This window comes from Trachymyrmex cornetzi, unplaced genomic scaffold, assembly GCF_001594075.2.
Source record: "Trachymyrmex cornetzi isolate Tcor2-1 unplaced genomic scaffold, Tcor1.1 scaffold1586, whole genome shotgun sequence".
NCBI lineage: Eukaryota > Metazoa > Arthropoda > Insecta > Hymenoptera > Formicidae > Trachymyrmex > Trachymyrmex cornetzi.
The window spans coordinates 50200-66410 of NW_017296186.1; the positions used below are offsets into that span (position 1 = coordinate 50200).

General features: G+C 32.6%; 1 pseudogene; it reads right to left on the minus strand.

The window, feature by feature from the left end:
• Positions 1–1954: 1954 nt before the first annotated feature.
• On the minus strand, positions 1955–4426 carry LOC108758528 (uncharacterized; annotated as a pseudogene).
• Positions 4427–16211: the final 11785 nt, after the last annotated feature.

The following is a 16211-nucleotide window of genomic DNA, read 5'->3' on the forward strand; positions in this document are numbered from 1 at the left end:
GCTAAATTGCATTATAATAATATTATGCCATGTTTTATATATATCTCTGTATTTCTTACAAGTTACAAGTCTTTTGTACAAGTTACAAGTAGAGTTCCTCTAGTAAGAGTTATTCATGCATGTCCGCCCTCACAGGAAACATGAGTATGAGACAGAAGGTTTGTTCATATTGCATGCTTCAACATGCTCCTATCATAGCTCCTATTCACTCTAACAAACGCGTTGAAGTGAGTAGAAGCTGTGCTAGGAGCATGTTGGAGCATACGACACAAAACCTAGAGTGAGAAAACAAGTATTTTCTCTGTCTTACTATTGTTGCCTGAATATGGTGGAACCAATAAAAAAGTCATCACTCGTTTCCTAAAGGTTTTTACTAGAGGAACTCTAGTTACAAGTAAGTAACTCTAGTCACAATTGTTTTCGACTATATGGCCTTATATGCTATTATATAACTCGTCTTAAATCTGATCCATAAACACAACGTTTAAGATTTATAATCTTTAATCAAGAATCTTTAACGAATCTTTAACAAGAATAAGAAAACTAAAAAAAGTAGTTCCTGAAATGTTAAAACTTACAATCATTTATAACCATTTTCAATAAAATTCAAAATGTAAATGAATGGCGTATCAACAATAACAATATTAAAGGTAGTGTATCTTTTATTGATTTTAAAAATCTATTGGCTGTATAAATTTTTTCGATCATTCTTCAATTTTTTGTTAACTGAATAAGAGTACAATATCGAATCTTTAAATTATAAATACTGAGATACTTTATGCTAAAAAAAAAACAATATTTTCTTTAATAAAATTGCATCCAACAACAAATTCTTTGGGCAGAAAGTATCACGTCTTGTACTCCATGGGCACAAATTTTGAAACACCCTCTATATACTTATATATTAATATATTTTTCTGTTTTTGTTTATAGATTCTTTCATTGCAACACTTCTACTGCTGTGCACGGAGGCTTTAACAGTTTTGTTATACTTTACTTTTTAATGAAAAATGTATTCGTGCTATAACAAAATGTTTAACAACCTTATTAATGATGTCATGACATGATGGAACAAAGTCTGTTGGACAATTACGAAGAAATATTTCTATAAAATCTGTAATTTTTAGTTCATTTGAGATTAAATGTATTTCATGTTTTCGGAAGAATAACTCACACTTTTACGTAACATTGAATATGTCCATACTTGGAAATGTCAATACATTTTCTTTATACTCTCTTAACTTGGAATATAAACTTAATTTATTATTAGTATCGTAAATAGTAACAAGAGTGTCAAAACAAGCATTGCAATGTTTATAGTTTTTCTTTATTTTACTTATTAATGCACCTATTAAATGATATAATGAACTTTTTATTGTATCACTTAAATCCGTCTCATTTCTAGTTAATGTCTGATACATTTCTTCATCACACAAATCATGTTCTAAACTGTTCAGAAATTGTGTCTCTACAGATATTTCATTTTGTGAGTCTAATTTTTTTATTTCGTTGCAATATGTAATAAGATGCTCAGATTCATTAACAGAATAATTGCTACGATTCATATTACTTTGGAATTGCGATAGACAAACAAGGCTTAATGTTTGTTTAAATTCACGTGCATCTGGAACAGCTTTTCTTCCTCGAATTCTTTTCTTTCGAACAGCTTTTCTTCTTCATAGAAAAAAGATTTTCCAAAGCGTCCTGAGTACACCTTCTTAATAATAAATATCTGAAGTTATGATTACTTAAAAATTGAGCTTGTAAATCTAGAGCAGTTTTCGTGCAAAGTAATAACCCAGTTTGGAACGGTTTCCAATTGTTATCGTCGACCGTGATTCCGGTAATTATTTCTATAAATTCCTGGAGAAAAGTAATGCTTTCGTTGTATATACTCATATTATAATAAGACAATGCAAGCTTTTCATAGCGACTTGTCATGAGTTTGAACCATTTATGCATTAAAGAAATAAACCAGGCAGTAGTCGTATGCTTCTTATCAATATTTTTCTTCGTTATATGAAAAGTAATAGCTGCCGCAACATTATCATTTAATAATGCGACGCTTAAAGCCACATTCATAGTACCTATCGAAATGAAACGGATTTAAAACGTTTTCTTTAAGACGTGGACATAACTTTAATGTATCTTTTTCATCTATCTTAAATACTTCATAGATAGATGTCATGCAAATTTCGTTATGTTGTAAATTGTACTTTGTAACCAGTTTTTGATTTAAATAAAATTTATGCTTTCTTAACGAGCATGCAACGTTTTTATAAACATGGACGGAATCTGGCATAATATACAATTTGTCTGTATCATTACATGGATGTTGAATATAATTAGTGATCGTACTAAATCTACCGGCTGTGATGTTCATCAACTTCCACCAACTCCTGTTTTGGGCTCCCATATCGGAAATAACAGCTGTAATTTTTAATTCAATATCATGTGCCTTTTGAACAATTGTTTTAATTTTATTACACATTTCTTGGCTACAAAATGAATTAGCAGTATACTCGTATGCAATGGTTTGTTTCCACTTAGTACTGATACCGCACAACATAAAAACGAGACCATGTAGCTAGTCCTTTTGAACTGTCATATCCACCCGACAATTTCATTGTGGGTTTACCTACAACTAAACCTATAGAATTAACGAATTGTACACCGGGTTTTATAGACATCTCGTCTATTAACAGTACCGCATGTTTCTCCTCAGGTTTAAACGCAGATATCTGAAATTGAATTATATAAGAAACCATAAGTAAATAATTTAAATTAAAAATATTTAATATTAATAAAATATTTTGCAAAAAAACATCATGCTAATTATATTTTATGTTAATACTAACTTCTATTTCAAGCAATTTGTAAATGTCTTCAAAAATACCTGGCTTAAATTTAAAGCCTTGTATGCGATTTTGTAATGTTCGAATACTGGGATAGGGTAAATGTTGTCGAAGTAACTCTTCAAAGCCCTTCTGTCCACAAGACACAAAGCCTCAATGCTTTCGTAACTGTATTTGATGACCATGCTCGTCCTTTGTGTGATTCGTATATAATACATTCTCTTTGATCTTGATTGAATACTTTTTCCAAATTTTTTTGCAAAGTGTGATATTTTCGGAATTTCTTTTTCAAAACATTAACGTATTTTAATTTTGTTTTCATTGATTTTAACGTTTTTCTGCAAAATATTGTTTATATATTTTATGTGTTTTTGATGTTTTACATTTGTTATAATCATTATTAGTATTGCCAATATCTTCTGTAGCACATATTTCTACGTTACATTAATTTTCATCTGCAAATGTTTATTCAATTCAAGTCAATAATATTATAGTAGCACATGTAGCTAAGAAAATTGTATTCATAGATTTTTTATATCTGAACATTATTAAGCCCAAAACCCAATGCGAGGCAATGATAGAAATAACATAATTTCAACCTATCAGAAATCGGATATACCGGAATACACAGTTTCTGGGGTGCGTTCCAAAACGCAACTTTGGTAACTGAAATCTATAGTTAACGTAACGTAAACTATAGCTTTTTAGTAACCAAAGTTACGTTTTGGAACGCTGCCCTGATAGGTTAAAATCGTGTTATACTAATCGCTATCGCTACTCCCTTGCATTGGCTGTGTTCCAAATTTACTGCCAGCACTGAAAATGCTACAGTTTACGTTACGTGCACTATAGATTTCCAGTACTGGCAGTCAATTTTGGAACACAGCCATTGTGTCTTGGGCTTTATATTATATAAAATTTACAAGATTCTGTCGGATTTATTGTACATTGCTCTGTGACATGTGTCGTACATTTTTCTACAAATGTAGATTCTTCTATAAGGTTTATATATTTTTCCGTGAAATTTGTCGTAGGTTCTATCGTACATTCTTCTGTAGAAATTATATCTTCTTCTATACCTCCTAAAGGATTTATCAAAGGATCATTTATGCTTTCCAATAAATTAGGTATTGCAAATGGACATAATTTTCTTTTCCCATCTTTCCGATTATTTTCGAATTGCTCTTCGCCAAAGTGTACCTGAAAAATTGATTTAATAATTATATTAATGCAATATATTTTATAATGCAATGTATAAGGGATTTCCAATAAGGACACAGTCAGACACAGGAATAAATTATTTTACAAATTATTTTATCCTTTAACATAGGCAAACAACAAGGATGCAATAATTCGCTGTGTCTGTGTCCTTGCTCGAAAACATTCAAGGTTTCATAAGATTATAACATTTATAACTCTCATCATACTTCACAAATATTATCCGATTCTGGTAATTCAATTCTTCCGATTAATTTGACCCATTGTTGTCTACGTTCACCTTTGGGCACGCGAAACAAATGGAAACCTTTTACGGTACTGTTTTTACAATCAGCCACGCAACAGCCTGGCATTGTTTAACACAATCGGGAGACACCGCGGTACTAATAAACGGGAAAAAATGTACGGTGAGGTTAGATATACCCAATTGACTCCATGTGTACATTGGTGCAGTTTGAATCCTGTACTATGTGCACTTCGCCCATATTGTCGCAACATTTCTGAAAGAGTTTGCGGTACTTTACCAATCTAGTGACTTTAGTACAAAATCGATTTTATCGACCTTTATTAAGTTCGACCTTCACTCCAGCATCCCCTTAAGTATTGTCGCTAGGGTGGCCAACTTTTGAATAGTCAATTTCGGGATATGAACCTTAAAATTTCGGGACACATCCCCAAAATTCGGGATACAAGAATAAGCAAAAAAAAAAAGAGAGAGAGAGAGAGAGAGAGAGAGAGAGAGAAAGAAAAAAATTACAGAACGTTACGAAGACACCTTGTAATTGTAATATTAACTACATTCAATAAATAAAATATATATATTATTAAATTTATTTATATTTAGAAAATGTATTTATAAAATTAAATGGCATTATAAAATCAAATCACAACGAAACATAACAATATGTTTGAAATATAATACTTTAAACCTTCAAACAATATTTTTTTTGTGACTTTGCACATTTTAACATATTCTTATTCTCTAAAATTTGTAAAATTCTTGACAAGTAAATGAATAATTTATCTTAATTTGTAGTTCTGCTTTTACATGTTCCATAAATAATCTATTTCTGTTATCACTCCACGTATTATTACATTGAGAAAATACACGCTCTGCTGAAGCATTTAAAACTGGAATTGAAGCTATAAATTGGAATACTTTAAGAAAATTCTTTAAGTCCAGTTCTGATTAAAAAGTCGCAGTGTGGCATGTGGTATCACTGAAATCGGGACAAATGGCGTCCTGCTTAGGGTTCTTTCGGGACTCCTCTAAAAGAGTCGAAAACCGGGACGTCCTGCAAAATTCGGGACGGTTGACCACCCTAATTGTCGCGTAATAATTTGTCTCGTTTGTATCGGAACTCTGTATCATAGCGTCTGTGTGTTCTTTATCTCTTCCCGATATTCTGTAAGACGATTCAAAATTCTGGCGGACGAGCACGAGGTCACGCCGTGTTTAGGGTAACGCCGTAACCGTTTTTCTATCTCGGCTATTGAGGAGCCGAACTATTGTTCGTGCGATTTTGCTAGACTTATTCTTATGTAGCGTGAGCTCGTGCCATTAAGAATTGGCGTAATTTCTACGCATTATTGAGACCGTACCGGAAAACGTACGAGGCGAGTATAACGCATTATTATCGCATGCTGTCGTTGCGATCTTGTCGAGCGTGTACGAATGAGAGTCAGAGACTAACAGAATATGTTAACGCCTGAGCCATAGAAAGTGCTATATCGAGAAAAACATGAAGAAGAGTTTATGTCAAAAAAGTAATGAAAAGCGGTCTATCTCGCGCGAGGCGTGAAGATTCCGGTCTATGTCGGAACACATGCAAAGTACAATTTATATCGAGAAAAGTAAGAAGAACGGTTTATGTCGCATGACTTTAAGAAGAATTTATCAGGGTTTATATCGCGCTATGTTATCTTTTCATAAATTTTGTAGTGGTATAACTATTTTGTAGTGGTATGCAAGCGTAAATTAAATCTTAAAACTCTTCGTTGTTAAGCTAATCCTTGTTAAGTTAAATTAGCATAATTGTTAATTAACATAATTAAAATATTACTGGTTTATAAATCCAAACTCTTATCATATGTCATATAATTTAAATTATTTAGATGTAAAAACTCAATAATGTGTTACACATTTATTTATCTAACACGAAAAGAACACTGTATAATTTTTATTTTCTGTTAAAAAATGCTACATATTTAGAAATAAAAAAATGTTTTATATTTAAAAATTACACAAATTTAGTTACTTGTCATACCACTACAAAATTTATGAGAAGGAAATATAGCTCGATATAAATCCTGATAAACCCTTCGTCAAAGTCATATGACATAAACCGTTCTTCTTGCTTTTCTCAATATAAATCGTACTTCACATGTATTCCGACATAGACCAGGCTTCACGGCTCGCGCGAAATAGACTGTTTTTCATTACTTTTTGACAAAGACCCTTCTTCATGTTTTTCTCGATATAGCACCTTCTACGGCTCAGGCGTCAATATTTGTTACTTTTTCATTACTATTAATTACTGTGTCATTTATTACAGTCGCCCTATTCGTTCCTCCAACGATACTGTGTACTCGACCATGAACCGCTCCCTCTGCCATTTTCGAGACTGAGCTGTCGGTTGAGAGGGCCGTCAACGTTCGCAGTTTAGTAGAATATCGCGTGGAAAATAATCCCATTAATTTCGAATAAGAGTGACACGCTCACTCGTTCCTGGCGCCCAATTATCAGTTTCGAGATCTTGGGCTGTGTATCGAAGGGTTCGGACAAGGAAGAATTTTCTTGTAAGACCGGACGAATTCTCAGTTTGAAAATATCGGAGATTATTAACTGCGAGATCGCGACGAAATTGCGCCACGCTCGTGAGTGCAGTTGCAATATATACATACGTACATATACTCACGACGATAACAATAATAAAAAGTACAACCAAGTGGTACTATCTTTAAAATGACACGTATTTATTTAATAAATGGAAAGCAACCAGTATTAAAAAAAACTGCTATACCAAATTATTAAAACCTACAACCTAAGTGCTACTATCTACAAATGACGTATTTATTTATTAAGTAGTACTATCCTTATTATTTACTTATTATTTATTTATTTCAAATATTTCATTTGTATAAAAGATTTGATATTAACAACAGGCGCCAAGATAAATTTTATCAAATTAAAAAGTAAAATCCAACACCGAAAAAATTGTATTCTGTATTAGAGGATAATTTCGTTTAAAGCTATCCTCTAATCGAATATTCTAAAACATTTAGAATATTCCTCTATAAATATATCTTGTTTAGAATAATATCTGAAATAAAGAAAATATTCTAAAACATGTCGACGGTTGGTTAACAAACGGTACTCGCTTTCGTGTTTACGCATGCGTAAGTCCGCGCGTATTATATATCGTATCATATCCTGACATGCCGCGAGTTCTGTGTCCGAGACTACACGTAGTGTTTATCGTACTATATTTAATAGTTAAGTAGGTAGACCACTCGAGCGGGTCGGACGTGTTCCCTCTCGTCTCGGGCGTTGCGTCACCTCGACTATATTTTTGAAAAGCGTTGCCGGCTTGGACTGTGCCATAGTATTTCAATCTCGACAGTCCCTTTATCCGTCTTGGCGCGCGGCCGTGCGGCGTGGAAGCGTCGTAGCCGCAGGCGTCCAGTGTTTGAAGGGGCGCCTCACCATTTTTATTGTATCATCCATTACTCGCCCGGTTCGAGGTGGCCAGTGCACTGGCCATAGCACTCCCACTTACGTTTACCCCAATTTGCGCAGACCTCAATGGCCCAGTTCCAGCCTGTCTAGACTGCGGTGGCCAATAATAGAAGAAGAAGAAGAAGAATAGTTAAGTAGTATGAGGATCGTTGGACATGCTTGTGTCATCATTTTTGGAAAGTGTGACCGGCTTCAGACGCGCAATTGAGATTGTTACTCTCTTAGACTTTTGTTACTCACCGCATAAGCATTTTCGATTTTGGCCGTATCAACTCTGTATTAGAGTCGGGGCCATTCTCACAAGACAGACAGTAGTGTTTATCGTGAAAAGAAATGGAAGAAGTGGAGAAGTGGTTGCTTCAGCATAATTTACCTGAATTAATCAGTCGTTTCGAGAGTAAGTACGAATTGGAACTTTGTTGTATTAATTGGAATGTGAGTGTACGTATCATGTACATATTACGCATGCATGTTATCGGTTAAATTGGTTATGTTCATCGAAAAAAGCAGTTCAGTGAGCACTTAATATCCGGTGTTAGTCCATTTTTATTACAAAATCGTCGTAAGCAATTTCTTAAAATGCTAATACAGATCTCTAATTGGCTTATAACGATTATCTTAAGACGATCATAAATATAAGAATCGGCTATGAATATCAGCCATGATCAAAGGGATAACATGATGTGCTTAGTTTGCAAGCATCTCTCTCTAAATCTCCGCCGTTTCTGTCTATGAATGTCGCATAAGGGAAAAGGCTAAGCACATCATGTTATCCTTCCACCGTGATATCAGCTAATGATTCTTTATTATGATTGTTTTCTACTTAGGAAAGAATAAAAAAACAAGAACCTATCATATTAAAGAATTACTGAGCCTTTATAAGCTTTTTCTGCTGAATGCAGCCATTGTTAAGTGAGAAATTATGTATTGTTTGTGTTGAAATTTGTTGCACGTATGATTGTTTGCTGTAGAAGAAAAAATAAATTCAATGCGAAGATTAAAAATTCTCACACAAGATATTATTAGAGAGCTTGTCCCAGAAGTTGCTCTTCGAGCAGACTTCGAAGACTGTTTGTTTAATTTAAGAAAAGAAGACGTATCAGAAAAGGTATTATACATTCTGCATAAATATATGGGTTTACATTTTAATGAACATCTTGATTCATGTTCTAAAAGTGAAAATTAATGTTGATTAATGTTTATTTTGTTTTATTTGGTACTTTAGTACAATTTTTTAAAATTTAACAAAAAGTTTATTGAATAAAACAAGAATAATTTTTTAACATCCTGTATATTCAATATAACGTACTCTTAGCAGATTATTTAAACATGACAAATTTTTTATCACGCATCCCATTTATCACGTTTAAATAAATAAATCTGTTATGTAATTATTTAAATAAATAAATCTATTATATGCTAATATATGATATCAACAATTTTGTTATACCTAATAAACTTTTTTTATTTAAAAAGTATCTCAAAAATAGTACAAAACTACCAATTAAAACAAGGTAAATATTAATCAATATTCTTACAACATAAACGGTCTTCGGCAAAATGTACGTTAATAAATGTAATAAATAAATAATTACAAATACATTGTTATTTCTATGTTTCTATACATCAATAAATCTCTAAAAACTCTTCTGTTATAGGTTAGTATACAGAATCTTACAGATACAGAAAATCTAAGTGAGAAATTTTTGTTAACTGTTAACAATAGTCAATTCGTGGATGAGCTAGGAAACTTATTTCCCGCGTTGCAGGTCGAGTCATGTAAAGAAATTAATCAAGTAAGAATTAGTAAAAAAAAAATTATCTAGCATATAGTGTCTAACTGTGTTCGAGCTGTTTCTCCAGGTTGTTAATAACGATTCATGATATGGTTCTTTGTAATTTTTTTGAAAAGTAATATAAAACAGTTTTGAAAAATTTTATGCTAATCTAGTGTGGCAAGCAATATCAGATAGATCTATTTATGTTGAATGCTCAGTAAATTGATAGCATGGTGCTTTTCGTTTTGCTATAATTTGTATTATTATGTTTTTCCTGGGTCAGAAAAAAGGGACGATAGCAAAAAATCTGGAAATTGAAAGCTTCACAGATTCCACAGTTGGAAGTTCTACATTTGATACTGACAATGAAAGCGAATACTCAGCATCTAGTAGCAAGAGAAGTAGATTAATGTCAAAATTCAAGTCAAACGAACGTTTGGTCAAAAATTTGGAAACTGAGAGCTTTACAGATTCCAAAACTGGAAGCTCTATGTCTGACACTGACAATGAAAGCCAACACTCAGCATCTATTAGCAAAAAAAGTAGAGTAAAGTCAAATCGTGAGTCAAACAAATTTTTGGCTTCTTTTAAAGCCCTTGCCCACTTGAAAAAATTAGTACGTATGTTCTCTCTTATTTGCTCTGCATATCTTTAATTTTTTCTTCATTTTTAATTCTTTGTCATTCTAGGATCTTGAGACATATTTAAGAAATTATGACTTAAAGTCACAACACAAAAGCAGCACTGGATAACTACAAACTGAAAGGGATGCTAAATGAAAGGGATCGATCTTCAGTAACAAATGCTATAGTTCATGAAATGTTAAGAGTGAATTATATGTTAGTCCTCTCTCTAATAATAATTTTGGAAAAATTTCAGTTTTAGCTGATCTCATATATACATATACATATACATGTTCTCAATTTAATGTTTATTTTTTGTGAAATTTTAGACCATCACATTTTGAATATGCAGAAATTGTAGAGAAAATTTGTACTCTTTTCCCCTCTGAAGATCCAGTAAGATATTTGCTTCCTATAAATTTTATTGTCAGTATATCTTTTTAGCATTTTTACTGAAAACTTCATCCTTTTATACTACAGGCTATTTATTATATTCCTCCTGACAAAACGCATAAGAATGCCCAGGGCAAATTACCTAATAAGGTAATGAATCTTAAATATGATCTTCAAAATAAGGAAGCTAAAATCTTTCCTCTTTCTTCATCGCAACGTGTCTTGGAAATACTGGAAAGAAAAAAAATTAGTGAACAGGCTAAGTTAACAGGTAAGATTTTTTTTGTTTACAATATATTTATAGAATCATAGTAAACCATGATTATAATACTATCGAGCATATTCTCATTTATCTTAGAAATGAATTAATAGTACTTTCAGAAAGTTGTGATCTAATTATAAAAATTATTAATAAATGCTGTATTAAACTTTGTCTTTAAATAATTAAATATCATTCTTTTAATATTTTATATTAGGAAGCATTCATAAAAAAGGCCCTGCCATAAAAACTGCTATCACATATTTGAGACATGGAAGTCGGGATTCTTGGACCGAACTGTTAGCGAATTGGTCAGTAACACATGCTTTCAGACGTAAAATCTTGTTAGAAACAAGACCAAAAACTCAAAGTGAGATCAGAAGAATTAAAAAAGGCAGCAGTAGAAGTGAAAATGATGAAAGCGAAAATGAGGAAGAACAACTCGTTGATGAGTATATAAAAAAATGGGATGTTTTGAAGCTTCCCAATGGGTACCTCTTAGTAAGTGTACTATAAAAAATTTTCCTAATAAATAAAATAATATAATTACTCTTCTCAAAAGAGTACTAAGAATGCTAATTATATTTTCTTCAGCTAAATCAAGACTTTAAAGAGTTTTATCCAGGTAAAGAAGACGATATCTTTTCAAAGTGGGAAACTGTAAAAGAATTAATAATTGAGTTGGCGGAGATCGAAATCCCGGTCTCGGATAGTTATGGAAGAGATCTATTGAAGCAATATTATGCTGCTCCTGAAGGTATGTAAATGTAAACATTAGTTTTATTCTTTCTTATCGCATAATATTCTCTAATATATAGACATTACAGACAAACGAGATGTAATCATATTATATATACTACCATCTTTGTGCTGCAAGCGAGGACGAGGGAAAAGTATAGGTTACGTTCCATGCAAGAGGCAAGAAAGTTCTTCATTCTACATGTGACTGTAAATAATTATTTTTTAATTATATTTATTTATTCATTTTTATGTTCTAATTTTTGGAGAATTAGTTTTCTTTTATACTTTGTGTAGGTACCAGGAGATCTGAAAAGTGCTATAAAAAGTATCCATAAATCGTACCCATCTCAATGCTATTAGAGCACGTCTCCAACCGATTCTAATAGTTGTCGGACAAACGATAACGAATATATCTGCAACGTATGTTCAAATTGATAGTGTTCGCTACAAGCCAAGAACACCAGTGGCAGCCCTGGATGCTTGTCTAAAAGCATATCACGCTCTAGACGCAGTATATCCTCAAGAGTGCAAAGCTGTGTGGTATTTTGTACAACAATATTTTTATAATTTATATTTGAAAGAAGACGAAAATATTTGTCGAGTTATAAGTTTAATAAGCTCTCTCAAAGGACTCGCCTCAAAAAAAGAATAAATTAAAAAGAGAATAGCTTCTGCTAATTTATTAATAATTTTCAACGTAGTTGTTACGCCTATTTTCTCAGTTGTAAGTAAAAAGCATGGCATATATTTGTAGTGAATGTCGTATACCTTTGCGCTCAATAAGTGCACTTTGTATTCACTTGCAAATATTGCATTCTTTCAATGCTCTTAGCATTTACATTTGTTCCCAAGACGGTTGTAATAGAGAGTATGACTCTGTCAAATCCTTCAGGAAACATTTAAGAAAAAAACATCCTATCGGACAACCATACCAAAATGTCCAGTTAGCTGAGGATGTTATCGAAATTAATCGTGATAATGTAGATGGTAATCTTGCGATACTTATAAATGAAAATGTACCTAATAACTTGCAAGGGAACAATGTGGACATCAGGCAATTTCATGAAATAACTGTCTTAAATTTTCAGAACATTTTATTTCAATCATCTTTAGCCCTTGTTGCCAAGTTATATAATAACGTTACTCTTAATCGAACTCAGGTGCAAAATATTCTTGATTATTTTAAAAACTTCGCTTCAAGTAGTTTCCTAGAAGTGTTACAAGATAAAACTCTCACTGTACTTAGGGATAACAATGTACCTCAGAACGAGATAGAGAATTTAGATGCTATGTTTGCTGCAACACACAACATGTTTTCAGGTTTTGAACTGAGACTCAACGAATAAATACTTTAGAACAGAGTTTTTGTTATGTACGCCCTACCTCTTATGTTATAGGTGTGAATGAGAAAACAAAAAAAGAAAGAGGTAATATGGTTTTGACACCAGTTGAACTGACTGGTCAATTTGTTTCCATAAAACGCACATTAAAATATTTTCTGGAATTGCCTGGTGTCTTCAATACTATAATGAGCAATATTGAAAATCTTAAAAATTTTGAGTTCTATACAAATGTTATACAAAGTCCACTGTGAAAAAACTTAGAGCGAAATCATTTTAGAAATCATATTGTTCTGCTTCTAGATATATATTTTGATGATGTGGAACCTGACAATCAAACAGGTTCCCATTCAGGTGACCACAGTTTGGGAGTAATATATTATCGCATTCCATGTATTCCACAACATTTGCTTTCCTTATTAGAAAATATTTTTCTTGCGTGTGTTTTTTAAGTGATCATAGGAATGGTCATAACAAAGAAGTATTCGCACCTATCATTAATGAACTGCGAGATCTAGAAACGAATGGTATTGTCATTCAAACTGATTCAGAATACACGATTTATTTTGCCTTGTGTCAAATTCTTGGAGATAATTTAGGACTACATGCCGTGACTGGCTTTGTAGAATCATTTAATGCAGATTATTACTGCAGATTTTGTAAGGAGCATAAAAGTATTACGAGGAGGCAATTGAGAGAGAACACTTTGGTACTTCGCAATAGAATAAATTATGAAGACGATGTACTAATAATGTTTTCGAAACAGGAATCAAGACTCGTTGTATATGGCATGTTCTGAATTCTTATCATATTACTGAAAATCTTGTATGCGATATAATGCATGACTTTTTTGAAGGAGTGTGCCATTACGATTTATGTCCTATACTAGACTACCTCATCAATTATATGGGATTTTTCAACCTTGAAACTCTCAATGATCGCATTCAAAACTTTGATTATGGCAATTCAGGTGATAAGCCCACACTTACACCGAAAAAATTGTATTCTTAATTTAAGAATATCCCACTTACGTATAGTATGTTTTCCTCTAAAATAAGCGCTGAGACGATCCTCTTAATTTAAGAGGGTAATCATATAAAAATTAGTATTCTCATATTCTTAATATGAGAATGTATAGGATGTCCTATTTTAAACGATGATCTCAAATATCTCTTGAACAATACATTTTAGAGAAAAATGCTTCAGACAAAAGTTGCATGGTTTTAAGGGGGACATCATCAAATTCACCGTGTGAAGCGCGCGTGTAGCACACGTATGGCGACGATCGCTTTCGCAAATCGAGAATATATTATTAATTCAAGAGGAAATATTCTTATATCTGTTAAGAGGAAATATTAAGTACATCTTTCAAGAATACAATTTTTGCGGTGTATTACTGTAGATCACATTCGTAATCAAAAGTTAAAAATGTCTGCATTTGAAATGATGTTTTTTGTACGCCACTTTGGTTTAATAATTGGGGATTTGGTGCCAGAGAATGATGAAGTTTGGAGACTTTATATAGTTTTTACTGAAATACTAAACATTGTAAGAGCTCCATATGTAAGACAGCAGTTAACCGAGTATCTTTCAACTTTAATTGCTGAGCATCATGAGATGTATTGTACACTTTTTGGTAAAACATTGAAACCTAAACATCATTTCATGGTGCACTATCCCCGTATCATGAATTTAATAGGACCAATGATACATATTTGGTCAATGAGACTAGAAGGGAAGCATCGCTCTGTAATAAAGAAAGTAGCGAACAATATGAGTTGCCGTAAAAATTTACCTCTTTTAATTGCAAAAAGATATGCACTTACATGTTGTGCAAGATTCTTGACTGGGCAAGGCTTTACAAACGATGTTAAATATCATCCAAAAGAACGTAGACTAGTAAATTGTGAGAACTTCGAAATGTTTCAAAATATTTTATTTAACGGATTGGAACAATCATTTGCAGTTGAAGAAGCAGTTATTTGTCGTACCTGTTATAAATCTAACATGATTCTTGTTATAGATTACGAGGAAAACTTACCTATTTTTGGAAAGTTGTGTTGGATAGTAAGACCACAAAATGTGCAAGAGCTGTATCCCTTCTTCCTTTTGTCAGGGTTACAAACCGTTGGTTTTAACGAACACTTTCATTCCTATAAAATTAAGTCTACTCCAGAGTGGTTTTTAATTGAATACAGAAATCTTATATCTTTTTATCCATCCACTATTCATGTGAGATCTGATGGGAATACTTATGTGACTTTTAGGCATATACTGTAGTTATTATCTGTAAGCATTTCATGTAAGCGTTCATTTTTTATATTTTAATTATAAGATATAAGACATTGTAGTTAAAATTGTCTTCAAGCATTTTATGTTAACATTTTCTTTGTTTTTTTAGCATTCATATAATTTTATATTATTCTATTTGATAATTTGTAAAGGTCACACATATGTATAAAGCATTACGTATTCTACTTATCTACTTTTGATATTTTACAATTTTTTCCTATATATCTTTATAACTTAAACAATGAAAGAAATTATGAGTTACACAGGAATTAGAAAACAAAGAATGTCCTAACCTTTAACCTATTTAAATCTTTATTCTTAATTTGTATGTGTAATTCCTTCTTTTTTTCATTGATTTTTAACCTAAAAAAGTCCTTTTTTGATCTTTACAGAATAACAAAAACCCGGTTTTTATTAACTTTAATCTCGGTTCAATTTACTTTTTATTCTCTATTTCTAATGCTTAAAATTAGAAAAAAATGTAAATTAACTTTTATTTCGGTTAAACGTATCTTGCATCTTTTTCTAGTTTTAATTATTAGAAAGAGAATAAAAAATAAATTAAACCGGGATTAAAATTAAATACACAGAATTATATATAAATGATTCATATGCATTGTGACGTGACATTTTGTCCGTCACTGTGCGGACTTGTCGACGGCGGACTCGCGCTTCCTACCGGCTCGAAGGGCGAGCGCGTAGGCGAGCGCGCATGCGAGCGCGCGTGCAAACGCACCTGCGAACGTGCGTTGAAATTCGCGTCATCTAATTTACTTGGCAGATTTTATTCTTTTATGTTAGCATCTCTTTTGCGTAATGATCAAGCGTATCAGGAAGCATAGACGCGCCACGGATCACGCTCGGCAGCTACCGTGAAAGGCAATTGTATCATCGTGCCGTCTCGCCCGCCACCCTTGGAAGGAAGACAGAAGAAGGACCGGATCGTAAGGACGGCCGCAGAGCAGAGAGAAGG